Source organism: Dromiciops gliroides, chromosome 3 (genome assembly GCF_019393635.1).
Source record: "Dromiciops gliroides isolate mDroGli1 chromosome 3, mDroGli1.pri, whole genome shotgun sequence".
Classification (NCBI taxonomy): domain Eukaryota; kingdom Metazoa; phylum Chordata; class Mammalia; order Microbiotheria; family Microbiotheriidae; genus Dromiciops; species Dromiciops gliroides.
The window spans coordinates 258875432-258895378 of NC_057863.1; the positions used below are offsets into that span (position 1 = coordinate 258875432).

General features: G+C 38.2%; 1 protein-coding gene across 1 annotated transcript in view; it reads left to right on the plus strand.

Annotated features, from left to right (window-relative positions):
• Positions 1-6287: 6287 nt before the first annotated feature.
• Positions 6288-19947, plus strand: part of BACH1 (BTB domain and CNC homolog 1) — a 50987-nt gene continuing 37327 nt past the window's right edge. The window contains exon 1 of the mRNA XM_043997415.1: positions 6288-6490. The gene's annotated coding sequence lies outside the window, so the exon portion shown is untranslated. The remainder of the gene's footprint in view (positions 6491-19947) is intronic.

Consider the following 19947-nt stretch of genomic DNA (forward strand, 5'->3'; position numbering starts at 1 on the left):
TTGGGGGCAGCTAGGTGGCGCAGTGGATAAAGCACTGGCCCTGGATTCAGGAGGACCTGAGTTCAAATCCAGGGTCAGCCATTTGACACTTACTAGCTGTGTGACCCCGGGCAAGTCACTTGACCCTCATTGCCCTGCAAAAACAAAACAAAACAGAATCCACAGTTCTTTTTTCTGGATGTGGAGAACATTCTCCATCATGAATTATTTGGAATTGTCTTCAATCATTGTACTGCTGAGAAGAGCCAAGTCTTTCATAGTTAATCATCACACAGTGTTGCTATTACTGTGTAAAATGTTCTTCTGGTTCTGCTCACTTCACTCAGCATCAGTACATTTAAGTCTTTCCAGGTTTTTCTGAAATCTCCTTGCTCATCATTTCTTACAACAAAATAGTATTCCATTGCATTCATATACCTTAATTTGTTCAACCATTCTCCAATGGATGGGCATTCCTTCAATTTCTAACTCTTTGCCGCCACAAAGAAAACTGCTATAAATATTTTTGTACATGTGGGGCCCTTTTCCCTTTTCTATGATCTCTTTGGAATACAGACCTGATAGTGGTATTACTGGGTCAAAGGGTATGCACAGTTCCATAACTCATGGATTTCTTTTGAGATTCTTCCTTCAGGTGGTTGTTAGCAGTGTCTATGTCAGGTACAGGGTTTTAAATAAAGATAGAAACAGCAAGGGGCAGGCATGTAAAAACTTAAATTCTCTGAAGTTTCAAGTGAACTACGGGTTCCTAATTTGATGTTTTTATACCTCTGTTGTTAATAGTATTAGAACTATAAGATTTGAGCTTGTTTTATCTACTAAACTGTATTGATTTTTGTAACTGACAGATTTTATCAGAAACATCTAAGAATCTCTACAATTACTCTTAATCAGAGAAGCAGATCTTCTAGGAAGAGCTGTTTTGAGAACAAGTCCACTACAGAATGCCTAAGAGGAGATGCTTTTAAAAAACAGATGACTACATGAGACATATGAACCCTATGATATAATGTGCTGATGAAATGGACAGGCACATATAAATCTGAAAGACCTTGTCAATTCTCCCTTGGGTTCTTTTGGCACAAATGGAAGCTAGCCATTGACCACTTGATTATCAAGCTGCATCCCCCTGATAATATATGATACCATGGACAGAGAATTGCCTCAGTTTACCCTTTGGTCATATTTCCCTTGTGACAGTAGGGACACTTCTTTTTAACATATAAGGTATTTTATTTTTTCCGTTACATGTAAAGATAGTTCTCAACTTTTGTTTATACAAGCTTTACAATTTCAGGATTTTTCTCCCTCCCCTCCCTCCCCCTCCCCTAGACAGCAGGTAATCTGATATAGGCTATATCTATATATCTATATACATATATATATCCATAATAACATTAATCCTATTTCTGCATTAATCCTGTTATAAGAGAAAAAAATCAGGGCAGTAATGCAAAACCTCAAAATAGAAAAAAAAACCAACAGCACCCAAAACAAAAGAAGATAGTATGGTTCAATCAGCATCTATACTCCACAGTTCTTTTTTTTTTTTCTTGGATTTGGAGATCCTCTTCTATCAGGAGTTCCCTGGAACTCTTCTGTACCATTGCATTGGTGTGAGAAGAATATAGTCCATCACAGTAGATCAACACTCAATGTTGATGATACTGTGTACAATGTTCTTCTGGTTCTGCTCATCTCACTCATCATCAGCTCACATAAGACCCTCCAGGTTTCTCTGAACTCCTCCTGCTCATCATTTCTTACAGCACAATAGTATTCCATTGTATTCATATACCACAACTTGTCCAGCATACCCCAATTGATGGGCACCCCCTCAATTTCCAATCCTTGCCATCACGTAAAGAGCAGCTATAAATATTTTTGTACATGTGGGTCCCTTTCCCCTTTCCATGAGGATCACTTCTTTTTTGAAGCAAGGGGTGAGGGAGATAGTGACAGAAGGCATCTCAGTGATATGAGATGGAGAAGAGGAGGAAAGAGGAAGCTCTTTAAGGATGGCCTCAATTTTTTCAGTAAAGTATGCAACAGGGTTCTCAACTGAGAGGATGGGAAGAGGGGAGCCATGGGAGATTTGAGAAGCAAGAAAGGATTTGGAAGAGTTGCTGTGGTAAGTTTGGATAGTGAGTTAATTAGAGAGGTGTAAGATTGCCTAGCTTCATGAGGGTCCAATTGAGGTTGTGTACTACAAATTCATAGTGGACCCAGTCATAATAGTTGCGTGATTTTCTTCACTTTTTATTCAGTAGCATATGTGTAAGAGCAAAGGAGTAAGTAGAGGCCTAAAGTTTGACAGGGTATAATTGGTGATATGATAAGGAGGCTAGGGACTCCAGAAGAGGATAGTATAGAATTGAACAGGATCACCAAGGGGTCAAGATGGGGAAAAGAGGAGGGAACGGTTGGTGCAGTGCTGGCTTAGGAGCCTGGTAGAGAACTGAAGGGGGTCAAGGGATTAGTGGTCATGCTATGAACAAAGGGTGGGGGTTTGGTATTGAAAGACAGAGGGAGAACTAGTTGATTATGATCAGATAAGCGAATTTCAGAGTTCATGAACATGAAATGGTGCATTTTTGAAAAATGGCAAGATCAACAGTATGAGCTTCCTTGTGTGTGGCCTGGGGTGGGGTGGAGGAGCACATAATGGAAAAATGGAGTAGTTTGAGGAAAAGAGAGTTTAGGATGTTTGGAGGAAGTATCAAAATGTATATTGAAGTCCCTGAGTATTTAGGCAGAAGTTGGGAAAGGAAAAAAAAAAAGATTGTGAGCCAGGTACTGAAGTCATTAAAGAAAGAAGGTGTCCTGGAGGTCTATGGGTAGCAGCTACCAGGATATTGATTGGGTAGTAGATATGGACTATATGGACCTCAAAAGACAAGAGTTTACTGGATGATGGTGGTAGGGGAGAGAAGCTAGAAGTGGCAATGGGGAGCAAGGAGTATTTCAGTTCTTCACTTTGATCAGTGAGCTGAGAGAAAAAATGAAAACACAACTAGTATTGGAAAGGTACTGGGTCTGGGAAGGTGTGTCATCAGGAGACAACCAGGTCTCAGTGAGGGCCGGAATATGGAAAGAATGAAAAAGGAAAAGATTTAAGATGAAGCAAGTTTTGTTGTCTATGGGTCAAACATTAGAGGGACACAATGGAAGGAATGTATATTGTTTGGTTGGGGACTTTGGGGTGTGTGGATTGAGGGGGATGGGAATAAGCAACTGGGTAGTGGGGGCTGGGGAGTGGCATTTAGATGATGACATACAATAGTTTAGAATCACTGGGATGATCAGGTGGGAGTTTGTATATTAAGTGAAAAAACTGAGGATTTTCAAAGTCAATAATATTATGCTCTAAGAATGATTTCTTTCAGAGCCTTGGCAGTTCAGGCAAAGAGGGGCAAGAACTTAGAGCAGAAGTGCTGAGAGTGACAAACCACCCAAATCACAGCCTAAAAGCAGCTTTTATGACTCAGAAGGAAGAGAAAACAAGTCTAGGGATATTGTCTTTATTTAGACCTCGATGCTTGTGAAAATTTAATACTGATCCTCTATTTTGCTTTTTGGACTTGATTTTGCTGTCTGAAGTTTGGATCCACCTCCACAAAATGTCTTCTTTCTCTTTCTCTCTGTCTCTGTGTCATCTTCTCTATTTATTTGTATGTTAGTAAAAATAAAGGTTGTTCCAAAAATCTTAATACCATTTTCAGCCTTAATAGATTGAAGCCTTTAGATCATCTTATACAACAATAAGCTTAGGGTTTGTTAGCCAATATGTGTGGAAAGGGAGGGTAAATGTATTTGACCATCTCTCTTCTCACCATCTCACATTTGGCTTCATAAATGCAGATATTGCCGTGATTAAAGAATCCTCATTGTTCCTTTGTCAGGATCATACCTCTACTAGAACTGGCTTGATCTCTAGAAACTTCAGGTGGCTCATCTTGGGTATCTGTTCCACATGGCTCATTCATTCTATTTTTCTTCTTGCTATAACTTCCTCCTTTTCCTCATAAGCTCCTTCAATCTCAAGACCAGGGTTAGGGTTGGGCATGAGTAAGTCTCTCCTCAGAAGATCAGTCCCCTGCACAACACTCTGCTCCTTGAGGGCATGAAAAAACATGGGCTGGGGCAGCTAGATGGTGCAGTGGATAGAGCACCAGCCCTGGAGTCAGGAGTACCTGAGTTCAAATCCGGCCTCAGCCTAGCTGTGTGACCCTGGGCAAGTCACTTAACTCCAATTGCCTCACTAAAAAAAAAAAAAAAATTAAAAAAAAAAAAGAAAAAACATGGGCTACATTCCTTTCTTTGACCAATAATTTTTTAGTTTCTTGAAAAACTGGGTACAGTATAGTTGTTTAATCATTTGCAAGTCTTTGTGATCCTGTGGACTATAGCACACCAATACTATCCATGGGGTTTTCTTGGCAGAGTTACTGGAGTGGTTTGCCATTTCCTTTTCCAGTGGATTAAGGCAAACAGAGATTAAGTGACTTTCCCAGGGTCACACAACTAGAGAGTATCTTAGGCTGGATTTGAATTCAGGTCTTCCTGACCTCAGGCCCAGTGCTCTATCTACTGAGCTACCTAGCTGCCTCTAGGTACAGTATAGTTTGCAATATATTCTCTAAGCTGAGAGATGTGCTGGTTTTGAGTATTTAAATCCTTTCCATTTTCTGAGACACCAAAGCACAATACAATGGATAGACATGGCTCTCACGCATACATCAATAAGTATTGTATAAAAACCTGTGGCATTCATTCCTAATAGGACTACATGAATACTAGAAAAGGGCACATATTGATTTCACTGAAATTTTTTATTCTGGTCTCAGTATTCCTAGCATGTTCAACAATAAACTTAAATTAGTCTAGAAACGACATCTGCCTGAAGATGTTGTTTGTCTTTTGTTTTTGAAGATGACCAATGATATCATGGGTGGTAGTTTGAGGTTCATAAATTGAATTTAAGTGAGGCAGAGTTGCACAAAGTCATCAGCCTCACTCTCTTCTTTCATCAAAATTCTGTGGCAGGATGAAGATCAAGATGATTGGTGATGACCTGTTGATGTCTTCAATGTCTGACCCAGCTCTAAGCACTCTACAGTGCCTACTTCAGCCACCTTCATGGCCTTTGGAACAAATTGTTCTCATCCTTCCATTCTCCAAGGGGAAGTCTTCATGTGCTTGGATAGGCCCCCCAGTTTCAGCAAAGAGTTTGAGACCCCTCAGTTACCTTCAGCTGGTTTAGCCTGTCTGCCCAGATGGGTTATTGGGTCACGGTGTATGCTGTAGCTTCTTGGAGCTATATATGAGAATTGGGTGAATCAGATGGACAACAAAGATGGAAAGCAGCTCTTCTAAGGGCTCTGCAAGCCCTAACACTAGAGGTGTTAGTCCTCCTGAGCTAAGTGGCTATCCATTGATAGGGAGCTGGGTTCAGAGTGGGGAAGATCTGAGTTCAAAACTGGCCTCAGACACACACTAGCTGTGTGACCCTGGTTTAGAGTACCATGGCTTTAGCTGTATGGTCAGATCTCACAAGGAAAGATCTGACCTCCCATTCACCCCGTTACCTAAGGGGAGATACGTGTGTGCATCTTTTTATCATAAAAATATTTTATTATTTCCAGTTTCATGTAAAGATAGTTTTCAACATTTGTTTTTTTTTTTTTTTTTGAGGCAATGCGGGGTTAAGTGACTTGCCCAGGGTCACACAGCTAGTAAGTGTCAAGTGTCTGCGGCCAAATTTGAACTCAGGTCCTCCTGAATCCAGGGCCGGTGCTTTCTCCACGGCGCCACCTAGCTGACCCCCTCTTTTCTCACTTTAAACAAATGATACAATAGGATGTTACAGCCGGGAGAGTTTGTCATTCCTTCCCCTCCACCTCTACCCTTTTTTTCCCTTGTTGGGGCGTAAAATAAGTTGATTTCTTGTAATTTAACTTCATGTTTACTTTTTTACTTTATACACCTCTACACACCACTTCACGCTCAGGTAAGTACCACAGTAGAGAGAAAAGGGGTATCTCCTGGTTGCATCCATAGTGAAGGGATCCCGAGGAGGGACAGCCCACAATGGCTAGCTCATTCCCAGCCCCGATCTCCACCCCTTCTCTTCTTTCTACAGCTGGGTTTCGGAGAGGTGAGAAGAATAGGGGCCGAGACTGACGTGCTTCCAGGGGCCGTTGGGGCCAATCATTAGCGCGAACGAAAGGGGGGCGGGGCCACGAGTCTAGCTGAGGTGTGAGAGGCGGGTTGGGAGGGAGGGAAGAGAGAAAGAAAGAAGCGAGAGACGAGCAGTCACCTGATCACTTTCCTTCTGGGGCTCGGTCACTCGCTTGTGTCCGGGCTCTAGCGATTCTGACGCTCTCAGGAACCACGATCTTCAGAATATCCGCGCCCCCATTAGTCTGCGGGAAGTGACTCCCCCCTAGCTCGGGCCGTGTAGCTGGCGGAACCTCGCAAAAGCCGCTGGGTGAGTAGATGGGAGCGGGAGGGCCGGCGGCAGGCTGCGGTCTGCGCTCCTGGGGAGGGGCGGGCCGCAGGTGGGGGGTCCCCGGGGGAGGAGCGGGGCATTCGAGAGGCTGGGTCACCGAGCGGCCGTGCCTGGAGCCGAGTGCGCTTTTTGGTCATCTTTCCCCCGCTTCCTTCTCTGCACTTCACCCAGTCTTTTGGGGTGGGTGTCCTCGGCACCAGGCCCTTGGCGTGTTGCAGCTTATTACACTTCAGCAGAGACTTTTCCCACCTGAATGTAAAGATGTCTTAGTGTTTATTTTATATTCCCGCTAGTCACCCTTTGGGTTCATAGTTCTTTAATCTTCAAAACCCCCCTGGTTACAGCGTAAACGTGTTGCTTTCGGTTTATTTGAAGATCTCGTTTTTCAGGGACCGAATACTCGGATGCATTAGAATTTACTCATCTAGTATTTAAAAAAACCCACTGTATCAACTATGTTAAATACTAATATTTTGAAATCAGTTCTGGCATGCAGCATTATAAAATGCGTAACGAATATTATAGTTCCGATTGTGTTTGTTCTCTTAAATTTAAGTTTGGACAGAACCACTGAAATGAAATAATAATTGTGGAAGCTGTGAAAGTGTCACTGGAAATCCACGATTTAAAAAGAAAATGTTGTAGAGGCAATAGTATTCTTTTTGGAGTGTTAATAATTCCAGTATTAGAACTCTATGCCATGATGAGTATCTATTTCATCATGTGTTTTATGCAACTTGTAATATAGAACACTTGCAAATCATAGAGGCGCTGAACTTTTGAACAACTCAGAGCTCAGAACAACTGCAGATGTAGAAACATATTGGTGGCAAAATATTTCATCTTATCAGGCTGATGATTAAAATGCTTGTTTGACAGATCGATATAGAAAAAACAGGAGTGGGATTTTCCCTGGTCAGTGAGGTACTTGCTTGTTTAGAAGCAATTTAGAGGACTGTAAAAGAAAAAAAAAGGCGCTGGATTGGAGTAGTAAAGTAGTAAAGATTGTGAACAAATCATTTTTCAGCTTGGTGCAGTGGGAAGTGTGCTGACTTTGGAGTAAGAGGAATTGAGTTTAATAAATGGTTCTGCCACTTCCTCCCTTTGTGACCTTGGACAAACTAGTTAACTCTTTTGGGGCCTCAGTTTTCTTTCCAACTCTATTATCCTGTGAAGTCACTTTAAAAAACCCCAGCAACTTCTAGTTGGGTTTGTCAATATTGGTTAACCAGTAGATTGTGTTAGAAAATAGTTTGGCTCCTTTAAAGTCAGGTTGCTGAGTCATTCACCCAGGAAGAGTCAGCGAGGTAATTAGAAACAGCTGGGGCTTACATGCTCCACTATAAAAGGCAAACTAGAGCTAGAGAAGAGGTGAGTGGTTGTAGTGCCAGTGAATTTGGCCAATTAAAACTTTGTGATTCCTAGTAAGTGAGGAAGTGTCAGTGTGGTATTTAAATACTGGTGTTCTGGTCCTAGGGCTACTTAACTGACAATCTGAAAGAATGCCCAACCTGTAAAAATAACTGAAGAAATTTGTACATAGAGTAATATTTTTGACCGTATGGTTTGAACTGGGGCTTTTCCTCTCTAGGCAACACTGAAATTCCTCTTCCATGCCACAGCTCTTCATACTGAAGGCTTACTCTAGCTCAGGAATGCACACATTGAAAGAGCCACGTTTCATTACTCTCCAGGCTGCTCTCCTGCACTTTCTCTACATACTCATTCATTCTCTGTGTCTCTCCTTCTCTCCCACTACCTTTCTCTCCCTCCTTTAGCTTCCTTTTATGTTATCTTCCCCAATTAGAATGTAAACTCATTGAGGATAGAGAGTGTCTTTTCTACTTATTTTTATATTCTCAGTAGTTAGTTGACTGATTTACTGTTAACATCCAGGAAAGAACATTTGTGTCTTTATCTATATCTAAAGACACAAGTGTTTTTTATATATATATACACACACATACACACACGTATCTCAAAAATTTTTAAAGTATTCTGTTGGTTTTATTTTAAATATTTTCTAAGAAATTAATCTTTTTATGATAATAGTGAGATGTGGTATGTCTCTGTTTTCCTTACCCCCTCCCTCTCCTGACTTTTCATGTACCTACAACACTGTTCCAGACATACCTGGGAGAAGAATCACTAAATACCATTAAATAGCTTCCTTAAGAAATTTCTTGTGTTTTCCCTATTATCTTGGTGAATGGTTTTAGTTTTGTTAATAGCTTTAAACACCAACCCAATATTGCTGTGAATGGGAAAAATTATTCTGATTTTGGAGCTCATTTAGGTTATTTTACTCCATTCAACTGCATGCCATCATCTGGACAATAGACACCCTTCATCCACTTCTTTTTTTCCTGTATGGATGGTTACAATCAGTTATTTTGAGTGATTAGATATCTCAGGAAGCTTTGAAGTATTCTAGGACTTGATTTAATCAAAATGGCATATATAAATAGGAGTACTTGGAAAGAGAATTCATCTTCATTTTCTATTTTGTTTCTGACTTGAACATCCTCTATGATTGTGGCAAATACTGTAGGTAGTAATAATAGGTCACTGAGGGTTGTTTGAATCCAAATTATCCATCTTGCATCTTCAAGGAATTTTGTGTGGTATTAATGTCTGCATTTGACAGTGTAGGCAGTTTGTAAGGCTGAATCTTGTTGCTGGATCAAATGCTTTTTGATAGTCAAGATTCCACTTAAGTACAGTAGGATATTGTATTCTCTTTAATCTGAAGCTTTGGAGTGTGTAGTCATGTTTACAAATATATAGTTTCTTTCAGGTGATAATCTCTGGACTGTATCATTTTTCATTTTGCTTTTTGGTTCTCAGGAAGTTTTCTTTTATGATTTTCTTTTCTTTTCTTTTTTTTTTTTGCGGGGCAATGAGGGTTAAGTGACTTGCTTAGGATCACACAGCTAGTAAATGTCAAGTGTCTGAGGTGGGATTTGAACTCAGGTCCTCCTGAATCCAAGGTTGGTGCTTTATCTACTGCGCCACCTAGCTGCCCCTCTTATGATTTAAAAAAAATGCAGTGGTCAGTTCTTTTGCTTTATCATGGTTTTCAAGAAGCCCAATGAGTCTTCAGTCTTTTTTTATTCTCTTCCAGGTCAGTTGTTGATAGCTATCTCATGTATTCAGAGACAAGTAGGTGGTGCCTGAGGTAGAGTGTAGACAAACCAAACCAGCCTCAGATACTTCCTAACTTAGTGAACTGGGCAAGTCACTCTGACTTAGTTTCTTCAGCTGTAAAACAGAACCTCAGAACCTCCCTCCCAGTGTTGTTGTAAGGATCAAATGAGATAATATTTGTAAAATGTTTTGAATAGTGTCTGGCACATAGTAGGTACTTAATAGGTACTTTCTTCCTTCTGATTTTTCAGTCTTGGTTTTGTTCTAATATTCCTTATCATGACCTGGAATTTTTTAGCTCTGTTCCATTATATTTTTCAGGGTGTCACTATTTAGGCAAGATTTTCTACCTTCTGTACTAAGTTGTTTTCCCTAATTTTCTCTAAGAGCTCCAATTTGCTTATCTCTCTAGCACTTCTCTTCTTCCTTCTACTCTTAGATTCCTTGTGAGCCATCCTTCATTTTTCTTTCTTTCTGGAATTTTACTTGGAATTACTGCAGAATTACTTCTGAAATTTGTCTTGGATTTCATTGTGTGGTAAAAATTATTTGTGGTAAAGATTAATATTCCTGTTTTTAGCTGATTCATTTGGGAGGGGCCACACCTGGCCCACTCTGAGGTTACTTATGCTACTGAGGTCAGAAGAACTCTCCATAGGCAGTTTTTGAAGGACCTCCCTTTTTGGGGGAGGAAAGATTGAACACTCCCTGAAGGGAGGCGGAGGGTTCTTCTAGAAGGCGGTCTGTAGGTCTTTTCCCCTTTGCGGTGGTGGCTGGAGTTCTCTGTCTCAGGCGGTTGTTTTTCCCAGCAGGCAAGGGCAACTGTAGACTGTCCAGGTTTTGGTGAATTATATGGAAAACCCTAAATTCCTTTGAACTAGCTTAATTGGACACGGTCTGGGGATTGCATAGGTTAAGTTTAGAGTTAAGAGTATTTATCTGTATTTCTATTTTCCTATTTCATTATCTTTGATTTTTATTAGTTTCACCTTTGTTGTTTAATTAATTCCCAAGTAATAAAATCTGATCCTTCTGTGAATTAAAGCTTTTAAAGGCTCCTTTCTTATTGGCCAGGGAGAAATATCTAAAACGGGCAGTTCAGAGGGGAGGGTGAACCTAAAAGGTCCCTCATTATTTCCGGGACCCCAATATTAAGGCGAGTCACCCAAATAATGCTCCGTATATCAAATTTTGACCCTCACAATTGTATTTATTCATTGTATTGGAAGTTTTCTTCTCTTTACTTAGATCTTTGTTAATCTTTCCATTAGAGAAGGCCAGTGAAGGTCTCCCCATTGTTTCTTTTGAACTTCTTTTAGTTGTGGAGTCTTTCTGGTTCTGCTAACAGTTACATTGTATTATTTCATTCCTTGGCCTGGTATACTGAGGTGAAGTTCATTGGTCCTGGCTGGAGTAGTTGAGATGGGATCACAGGGCTCTCTGGAATCTCCCCTTTCCCCCTGCCCCACCCAGTTTTGGATTGGGATGCAGAATTTAGTCTTACTTCCCTTTAGGAGTCTAGTCCTATATGAGGATGTTGAGTTAGGAATCTCTCTTATAGGCTCATAGGTTAGTAAATTTAGAGGATTTTACAATCCCTATTCCCTGATCCTCCTACAATTAATTGCACTGCCTTCTGTTGTTGTCCCACGCTGGAACACTGCTTCCTCTGAAGTCTTAAATAGGTTGGAGATGAAGATCTGGGGCTGATATAATCAGTTCCTTCCTTTTCAGGAAGATGGAAATGTTGTATATACTCTGTGCTTTTCCTCCACTGCTTCCTCCCAGTTCTAGATGGGACTGCAGAGGTAGAGCACTGTGTGGTTAATTTAATTTTTCTTGGTTTTATATCTTTTATTCTACCAGCCATTTCCCATTACCTGCCCTACATTCCTAATTTCCCCTTTGTAAGGAAGGTAAACAGATCAAGAGAGTGAGACTACATGCATAAGTATTCTCTACCCATAGTCCTCCATGTATTTTAAGAAAGAAGGAAGTGTATTTTGTCATCTGTTTTCCAAGATTCACGGTTGCCTCTTCAGTTAATCTGAGTTCAGCTGCTATAAAGCATTCTTATTTAAATCATTTTTGTCAGTTCATAAAGTCTTTCCATATTTTTCAGAATTCCTGGTATTGGCAATTTCTTACAGCAGAAAACTAAACTTGTTCACCCATTCTCTAGTTGATGGGCATGTACTATTTTTGCTGCTACAAGTATTTTAGAGAGATGGGATCTTTCTGACTTTTGACTTCGGGTGGGGGGGGGGATGGAAGGATAGGTGCCCTGTACTGAGACTGCTATATTAAAGGGTATGAACAGCTTAATGAATTTTCTCATATAATTTCTTTTTAAAACATATATTTTTATTTCATTAAATATTTCCCAATAACATGTAAAAACATTTTTACCATTCACTTTTTTAAACTTTTGAGTTCAAATCCTCCCCCTCCTTGCCCCATCCTCCACTATTAAGAAGGCAAGCAGTATGATATTAATTAAACCTTTTTCTCACATAATTTCAAATTGTTTTCCAGAATAGTTGCTCCAAATTACAGTTCTACTCCAGGGTATTAGTGTGTCTGCATTTCCATAGCAGTTAAGTGGCACAGTAGATAGAATGCCAGACCTGGAGTCAGAAACACTCATCTTCCTGAGTTCAAATCTGGCCTCAGACACTTACTGGCTGGGTGACCCTGGGCAAGTCACTGTTTGCCTCAATTCTTCATCTGCAAAATGAACTGGAGGAGGAAGTGGCAAACCACTCAAATATCTTTGCCAAGAAAACCCCAAATGGAATCAAGAAGAATTGAACAGAACTGAAAAAAACAACTGAAATTTTATAGAGACCACAGATGCTGTTACAGTACCTTTAGGAATTAAAATATTGAGATTAAAAAAAGCAGATTTGTGCTTACAGTTTAAAAAGTCACAAGAAATGGCTTGTGAAATAAAATCAGGGAGAATGTGTATGTTTTATCTGTGACCTATAAGAATCTATGAACACTCCCTTGAAAAGGTAGCTTAATGTAGAATACTTATCCCAGTGCAGTCATAGAGAAGGTGTGTGGGTTTGTTATTGTTGTTTTTTTAATCTGTAATAAATGAAAATTTATTTGGTTATGGAGAGAGACTGTTAAGATGGTGTGAAGACATTATTTCCTGTTGTGGTTGGGGAGAAGCTAACTTCAAAGAAAGGAGAGGAAAGGATCTTCTTTTCCTTTGGAGGACATTTAATGGCTGAAGAATGAGTTTTTGCAAGTAAAGAAAAGTCTACTGGGCAATATAGTTGGGATTTTTGTGGTGATTCAGGCCGTGACATTAAGCATAACCAAAAAATTAAATGCCTGTGTTATAAATTTTATTAGTTCATAATTTGTAATTTTGACATTTATTCAAATGTACTTCTCTCCCCCAAACAAAAGTCAGAAGCCCCATGTCAGAATATTTTTAGAAGCAAAAATTAGGGACGAATACATGCCCATTGACTGAACTGTGGTTGAACAATTTTTAGTCCCTGAATATAATTGAAATGTAGGGAAAGGAAGTTTCTCTGGTTCATTAAATAGTAGTTATTACTAATAATAACTACTATCTAATGAACTGGAATACCTGATGAGGAAGTGTATTAATGAGAAGTAAGTTATTGTAGTATACTCCTAGATTGCTATACAGCTAGAGAGCATAAAAGTAATTCATAGAGAATGAGTCAAGTGACAGGCTGAGATTGAATGAATTACAACTGATCAGACCCCAGATCAGTAACACCTTGTTGCACGTAGGGCTATGCTTTTCACAACCTGCTTCATGTGGGGGTCAATATCTTCAGCTTGCTCCTTGATTTGCTTCTGTATTTAATCTTATTATCCAGAGCTCTAGGGTAGTTCAGAGGTATGCTTGGATCTTTTCTTATTAACAAAATTAATTTTTTTCCTTATTAATCAATTTGAAACTCTATTCTAGGTAATTAAATAGTATTTATTTAACAAACGAGAAATTTCCTTTCTCAGTAGTAGTTTCTGATATCTTTATATATCAAATCCCTTTGCCTCCTATGATTAAATTAATATATCAAAGTTAATGAATATACAATTAAATCAATATTTTAGCTATGAGATGTCATATATAGAGTAAACTTCATTATAACAGTAGAAGATATTTCTTCTGGATGTAGAATTCTACCATTCAGTTCATTCAAGATACTGATTAAAAGTCTCCCAAGTATCCTCAATTCATTTGTCTTCAGGGAAACAGTTCAGTTTTTCAAGAACTGTTATTTTAGTCCTATTTTCTTTTTCCTTTTCTGCCATCAGAGGTACCACTCTCAAAAATTGCACTGCTTCATATAATTTTCTTTATAATATTTCTTCATAAAATAACAGTTAAGACAGTTCTAATCTAAAAAAAATAAAAACAAAAAAAACAATAGGGGGCAGCTAGGTGGTGCAGTGGATAGAGCACCAGCCCTGGAGTCAGGATTACCTGAGTTCAAATCCGGCCTCAGACACTTAACACTTACTAGCTGTGTGACCCTGGGCAAGTCACTTAACCCCAATTGCCTCACTAAAAAAAAAAAAAAAAGACAGTTCTAATCAAGACCCCTCCACCCCACCCCCTCAGTCACGTCAAAATAATTACAACTGTAACTACAAACATATTCAGTTAGAGTGTATTTTGGAATATGGTTTAAGGAGTTAGTCTGAGCCTAATTTCTGCCAGATTGCTTTCCAGTTTTCCCAGCAAATTTTAATTTTATTTAATCTTTTTCTGGGGTAGTTATGTTTTCTACTTTTTCAACCAGGGGGTTATTGAGTTCCATTGTTTCTGATACTCCCTTGTCTCTTCCAAAGCTCTGTTTTTTAACCAATACCCGAGGATATTGATGACTGTTGGTTTGTAATATAAAGTCTGATATTCTAGAACTTTTGTTTTTCCAAATGAAATTTGTTATTATGTATCAAATTTAGAAAGTATCCCCTTGGTAATTTGATTGGTATATCATTAAAGGTATGAATTAACTTTGGTAGTATTGTCATTTTTATTATTTTGGCATAGCCTAGTCATGAGCACTGAATATTACTTCAACTATTTAAGTTCTTTCTTTCCTTAAAAAACACTGAATTGAATCTATACAAGTCTTTTGGTAAATTAATCTCCAGATATTTTATGGATTGTTACTTGGAATGGGATTTATATTATTGTTTCTTGGATTTTGTTATTAATGTATACTGTTGATTTTTAAGGGTTTATTTTGTAGCCTGCAACTTTGCTGAAGCTATTGTTCCTTTTTTTTTTTTTTTTTTTTTTAGTGAGGCAATTGGGGTTAAGTGACTTGCCCAGGGTCACTCAGCTAGTAAGTGTTAAGTGTCTGAGGCCGGATTTGAACTCAGGTACTCCTGACTCCAGGGCTGGTGCTCTATCTACTGCGCCACCTAGCCGCCCCAATGTTAAGGTTTTTAATATGAATATGTCGATTGCTTTCTTGGTGTTGAACCATCTTGCAACTCTGCTATGAATTCCACTTGGTTATAACAAATGGTTTCCTGGATGAATTGCTGTATTCTCTTTGATAGAATTCTGTTTAAAATTTTGGATTCATTATTCAGTAATATTTTTCTATAGTTTTCCTTCTGGGTTTTCTTTTCTCTGATTTAGATATTAGCACTACCATGTATAAAGATTCTGGAAGGGTGCTTTGTAACTCAATTTTTGAGAATAATTTTTGAAGTATGGGTACTAATTGTTCTTTAAAATTTTGATATAATTGATCAGTACAAGGAACTTTTTCCTTGCTAATTCCTTTATAGCTAGACCTAATTCCTTTTCTCAAATTGGGTTATTTAAGATCTCTATCTGATCTTTTGATAGTTTTGATAGTTATATTTTTGTGGGAGCTAGGTGTCACAGTGGATAGAGCATTCAGACTGGAGTCAGAAAGACCAGAGTTCAAATCCAATCACATACACTTATTAGCTCTGTGGCCACGGGCCAGTCACTGATATCTTTCCTATCATGGGGATAATAATAGCACTTAACTCTCAGGGTTGTTCTGAAGATCAAATCAGGTAATAATTGTAAAGCACTTAGCATAGTTCTGGCACATAATAGCACTATATAAATGTTAGCTATTGTTATCATCCCTCTTTATTTTGTCTTCTCAGTTTTGTTAGCATATAACTTTTAATAATAGATTTTGATTATTATGTGATTTCACCTTGCTCATTTGTTGTGTTATTGGTTTTAATTTTCTTCCCTCATATTTTTAATCTGATTAGTTTAATGTTTATCAGTTTTATTGGTCTTTTCAGAGAACCAGCTTTCAGGTTTATTTATCATTTCTACGTTTTTAATTTCCAATTTATTTCTCTTCTAATTTTTAATATTTCCTCTTGTTCTTCATTTAGATTTATTTGTTGGCTTTCTAATTTTTAAAAACACCTTTTTAGTTCATTAATCGTCATTTTTTAGTGTATGTTTATAGGGATATGATTTTCCTCCTGAACATTGCTTTAGCTGCATACCAGAAATTTTGATATGCTATTTCATCATTATTGTTTTCTTTTACTTAATTACTAATTATCACTGATTTATTCTTTGACCAACTCATTATTTAGGATTTCATTGTTGTCTTCATTTTGGTTGATGTCTTTTGTTTGTGATGATGGTTTTTATTTCATTGTGGTTCATAAATGTGTGTTGACAATTTCTGCCTTTTTACATTTGTTTGTAATATTTTTGTGCCCTAGTACATGGTCAGTTTTTGTAAAAGTTCCATGTGGTGCTGAGAAATATGTATATTATTTTCCAGTTCCATTTAGAAGATGCCATAAAGCTTTTAACCATAATTTTTCCTTCACTTTGTTCAGTTCCATTATTTTCTCTTTTGTTTCTTTCTGTTACACTTACAATAAAGAGGGATGTTGATGTTTCTGTCACTATTGGGTTACTGTGATGAAATAATGAGATTTAGCAGATACTCAAAGACCCACCTGGAGATTAATCTAGACTGATTGAATCAAGTGAGAGTGATTAACTGCTGATTAGCCTACTTCAAGTTAAGTGGATTGTAATCACAATTTGAGAACACCTTCAGAACCAATGGATTTGGATGATGCCAACCAATCAGCTTGAAGCAGTGTGTAAGGACCGCCTCTGTTCCAGACCTATAAAAAGCTTCCACAGTCAGTTTGCTGGAGAGTTCGTGATTGAAGCAGGATTGTGGCAGAGGACTTGAGGAAGAACCAGACCACGCTGGAACTCTAGGAACTCTAGGCTAGATAGGCTTTTTCCTTAACTTTCTGAACTCCATGTTAATACCTGTATGCTTTAATAAATATTTAATACCCAAAGACTGGTGCTAAAGCTTCTAATTTATGGTGACCACAATATAGCTTTTAAACATCACGAACTCTCCAGCAAACTGATTGTGGAAGCTTTTTATAGGTCTGGAACAGAGGTGGTCCTTACACACTCTCCTTTACAAATTTGGATGCCAAGGGGCTTATCTGTTTATTATTGACACTGGTTTATTGTCTGTTCATTTCAGTATAATGTAGTTTCCTTGTGTATCCTCTTATTTTGTGAATATTTGTTTTTGCTTTGTCAGCATGATTGCAACTCCTACTTTATTAGATTCACTTAATGCATAGCAAAATTTTTTCCCATGACCTCAGTTTAATTTTTTTGTATGTCTTGGTGGGTTTTTTTGTAAGTACAAATTGTAGGAATTTGTTTTCCAATTTTTCACTCTTTTTTATTGGTTTGTTTACCATTCCTATTTAATGTTATGATAATTAAGGCTATATTTTTGTCTACTTGTTATTAATATTATTTTTATGATTTCCCCCCATTTGCTGTAAACACAGTACTATATATCTCTAGTTACTTTAGCTTACTCTTTTCTTGTTTGTTTAAGGTTGCCCTGTTCCTATTGGCACTCTTTCCCCTCATCCTCTTATCTATCCCTTCTTCTTTGTTACCTCTCTCTTTGGGGTTTTGCTTATTTCTTTTTCATTCTTGCTTTTATCTGGTCCTTCTGGTCTCAGTCAAACAGGAGCTGTCATTTTTCCTTCTGCTAGCCCTGTTCCTTAGTTTTTTATATTTTGCTTTTTTTGTATCTCCTTCCAGAGAGACTTTCCCTCACTTTCTTCATTATCCATCCTCTTTGTGTACTCTGGACCCTCAATTTCTGGTTCATGAGCCCTGTAATTATCTGGTCTATTTCTAGTCTCTAATTTGCTCTTGTAATAAAAACTTCCAAGATATTCATTTTAGGCTTTCCCTCTAGATAATTTCTATTACTGTTTTGTATAACTTCCCCAACAAGTTTCCCCTTCCTCACTTCCCCTGGGAGTGAGTATCCCTCACTTCCAGAACAATTTCAGTTCCTGTGGTGTAAGAAAGGACACTCTTCACTCTCAGGCAGCCCTGATTATGTAGTCCACCACTCTGGTGGTCTATATTCTCCCTCAAACTGAAACAAGTGTCCCATCACACACTAAATCCTTCAGACCACATCTGATGAATGTTTTTCATCTTCCTCCATAAAACATTCTCTTTTTACTTACAGGAGCATTCATCAGTAGAACCCTCTCCCATTACCAAAGCAAGTCTTCTTTCTTCCCCCATTTTAATCTTTTCCCCTTCCTCTTCATCCACTCCCTTGTAGGCTTTTCTTTTCTTGAGACCACAGGAGTCGTCTTCCCCTTATTGTTAGCCTTTGATTTGACCCAAGTACATCACATTGCCTTCTATCTCCCTGTTGTTCTCCCCTGTCCCCTTTTCATTTACCTTCCCATTTTATAACATCTCACCAAAACAAACCCAAACCCAAAATTAATCAACCTGTAGGTAGGTTGTCACTAGGTTCTATCCATATGTACTAGGCCCTCATGTTCACTTATCCCTGCTGGTTTTCTGCCTTCATCTTAGTCTCTCTCTCTCTGTACATTTAGAAAGAAATCTCTTGGGGGCAGCTAGGTGGCGCAGTGGATAGAGCACCGGCCCTGGAGTCAGGAGTACCTGAGTTCAAACACTTAACACACACTTACTAGCTGTGTGACCCTGGGCAAGTCACTTAACCCTAATTGCCTCACTTAAAAAAAAAAAAAAAGAAATCTCTTACTATTCCCAGTGCTGTCACTATACCTGTCCTTGACTGAATTTATTTACCCCTTCTCCATTTCTGTTGTTTGGGGTATTTGAGAAGGAAATAATTTCTTCATTTCAGATTTTCTTTCTAGGAATATTTCAAAGTCTTTATTATTGAATGTTAATCTTTTTTATTTATAGTTAAGCTCAGAATTGTAGGGTAGGTCACCTTGTGCTGCATTCTGAGCTCTTTGAAATACATTTTTTCATTCCCTCCTATGGTTTCTGATGTGTGCAGAATTCTCTTGCATTCCAATTTTCTTTCCTTTTTATTTGAAGATATTTCTCCCCATTGTTTACAGAACTTGTTTCTGAATTGAATTGTTAAATTTAACCACTTTGTGTATTGAGTTGTAGCCTTGATTTTTTTTTCTGGAGATAAATTTTTTCAGTTGATATTCCATTTTTTGTCTTTAGAAGTTCTGGGCTATTCTCTTGTATTATTTTCTTCATTTTTTTTTCATTGTCATGTTTTTCTGGGCAACCATGGGTACTTAGATTTTTCTCTTCTCATTCTGTCTTGTAGATTACTATGTTTTGCTTGGAATGGTGAGCATATTTTCTTTTAATGTTATATTTTTTGCTTCTCTTCTAGATTTTCCTTCACTTTTATATATTTGCATTCCCAATCTGTTGTTTTTGTTCTCTCTTTGACTCTGTTTCTCTCTGTCTCTGTCTTTCTATCTCTCCATCTTTCTCTTTTGGTAAAACTTGACATAATAGATTGCAGTTTTTTTATTCTACTAATTATTTTTACTGTACAGCCCATAAACTCTAGTATCATAATTCTCATTTCTATTTTGAACCACTCAGTAACATTTTGTGGTTCCATGTTCTTTCATTTCACAGAGTTCTATCTGGTCAAGTTTTCTTCTTGGATTGTTTTGCAGTTCATAGGTGTGAACTAGCTTACTAATTCTGAAGACCATATATCCTTCTGTTAATGTTTTTCCTGTTGAGTTATCTGCTTACATTCAAGGTCTTTGGCTGTTCTTCTTCAGACCCTTGGTATTTTCAGGGCCCTCCCACCCTTATTTTTCCTTATTGCTCATTTTCTGACTCCCTCCTCTCTTATGGTGGTTTCCTTGGGGGATAGATTTCAGAGGTTCTTAGCCTTCTCCCATGCTGGGCAGTTCACAGT